Genomic DNA, 2,502 nt, shown 5'->3' with positions numbered 1-2,502 from the left:
GAGTCGCAGGTAGATAGGATAGTGAAGAAGGCGTTTGGTATGCTTTCCTTTATTGGTCAGAGTATTGAGTACAGGAGTTGGGAGGTCATGTTGCGGCTGTACAGGACATTGGTTAGGCCACTGTTGGAATATTGCGTGCAATTCTGGTCTCCTTCCTATCAGAAAGATGTTGTGAAACTTGAAAGGGTTCAGAAAAGATTTACAAGGATGTTGCCAGGGTTGGAGGATTTGAGCTACAGGGAGAGGCTGAACAGGCTGGGGCTGTTATCCCTGGAGCGTCGGAGGCTTATAGAAGTTTATAAAATCATGAGGGGCATGGATAGGATAAACAGACAAAACCTTTTCCCTGGGATGGGGGAGTCCAGAACTAGAGGGCATAGGTTTAGGGTGAGAGAGGAATAATACAAAAGAGTTCTATGGGGCAACGTTTTCACGCAGAGGGTGGTACGTGTGTGGAATGAGCTGCTAGAAGAAGTGGTGGAGGCTGGTACAATTGCAACATTTAAGAGGCATTTGGATGGGTATATGAACAGGAAGGGTTTAGAGGGATATGAGCCGGGTGCTGGCAGGTGAGTCTAGATTGGGTTGGGATATCTGGTCGGCATGGACGGGTTGTACCAAAGGGTCTGTTTCCGTGCTGTACATCTCTATGACTCTATGACTCCATTTAGAATAAGGAGAAATGTCTTCACCCAGAGAATGGTAAGCCTGTGGAATTCTCTGTCACAGAAAGCGTTTGAGACCAAGACATTGAATGGTTTCGAGGAGTTAGCTATAGTTCTTAGGGCTAAAGAGATCAGAGAGTATGGGGAAAATGTGGGACCAGGTTAGTGTGGTTGGCTAGGGCAGAATGGGATGACAGTTGGATAATCACACGTGATCATATTGAATGGCATAGCAGGATCGAAGGGCTGAATGGCCTAGTCATCCTATATTTTATGACCAAACCCCAGCCTTACATTCTGTAGGCATCTGCTGGTAGCTGGTGTGGGTTCCTTGGCACAGTGTCTCTCGGCCAGAAGTCTCTACTTCCTGGCTCCACCTGACACAGAGGTGTCTCGTAACTTGACCAAACAGGTTGATCAAAAATCATTGAAATGTTGCCCCCGGGGAGGACAACTGGGATGGCATCTTGCACCTAACCCTACCTAAATAAGACATGCGGGGACCCTGCTTAACGTCTCATCAAAAGATCACAGTGCTACCAGCGCAGTGCACAGCTCTAACCTTCAGAAGGTGAGACTATTACCAATGAGTCAAGGCTGACATCATTGAAATAGAATAGGAGCAAAATAAAAGCTGGAAAAACCCAGCGTGCGAGAAACCCGAGCTAACATCTCGGGTCATTTACAATTGAAGAGAAATAAAACGTTCGGAGGTTTCTTAAGCCAACGGATGTGGTGGGGAGGGGTGAGATTCGAGGGGGCAGGAAGGACAAAGGAATGTCTGTAATAGGGTGGAGGCTAGGGAAGATTAAATGCCAAAAACAAACTCCAAACACACAATGAGTGTGGGTACAGTGAAGAAAGGAAGGTTGTGCCCAAATGGGAATGATGGTGACATTAAAACCATCTGGATACAAGGTGAAGTAAATATTTAAATAATCTAACTGAAGTTAAAAATCACACAAAACCAGGTTATAGTCCAACAGATTTATTTGGAAGCACTAGCTTTTATTTTCAATTAAACCTGTTGGACTATAACCTGGTGTTGTTTGATTTTTAACTTTGTTCACCCCAGTCCAACACCAGCGTCTCCAAATCAATGTAAATGAAGGAGTGCTACAGTCCTCGAGGAGTGGAGGAGTCTTTTTCATTTCAAAATATACTTTATTCATCAAAAAAATCTTTGTGTACGTACATTTGGTTCTAAACTGGTTACAGAGTCATAAAAATGCACAGCACAGAAACCGACCCTTCGGTGCAACTCGTCCATGTCGATCAGATATCCCAACCTAATCTAGTCCCATTTCCCAGCATTTGGCCCATATCCTTCTCTGCCTTTCCTGTTCATATACCCATCCAGATGCCAATGACACAAAAGTCGGTGGTGTTGTACATAGTGTCGAGGGCTTTTGCAGGCTACAACAAGACACTGACAGGATGCAGAGCTGGGCTGAGAAGTGGCAGAGGGAGTTCAACCTGGATAAATGTGCAGTGATTTATTTTGAAAGGTTGAATTTGAATGCTGAATACAGGGTTAAAGGCAGGATTCTTGGCAGTGTGGAGGGACAGCACCATCTTGGGGTCCATGTACATAGATCCCTCAAAGTTGCCACCCAAGTTACCATAAGACCATAAGACCATAAGACATAGGAGCGGAAGTAAGGCCATTCGGCCCATCAAGTCCACTCTGCCATTCAATCATGGCTGATGGGCATTTCAACTCCACTTACCCGCATTCTCCCCGTAGCCCTTAATTCCTTGTGACATCAAGAATTTATCAATTTCTGCCTTGAAGAATTTAGCATCCCAGCCTCCACTGCACTCTGCGGCAACGAAT

This window comes from Chiloscyllium plagiosum, chromosome 40, assembly GCF_004010195.1.
Source record: "Chiloscyllium plagiosum isolate BGI_BamShark_2017 chromosome 40, ASM401019v2, whole genome shotgun sequence".
In the NCBI taxonomy this organism is placed as follows: domain Eukaryota; kingdom Metazoa; phylum Chordata; class Chondrichthyes; order Orectolobiformes; family Hemiscylliidae; genus Chiloscyllium; species Chiloscyllium plagiosum.
This window is presented reverse-complemented; position numbering follows the sequence as displayed.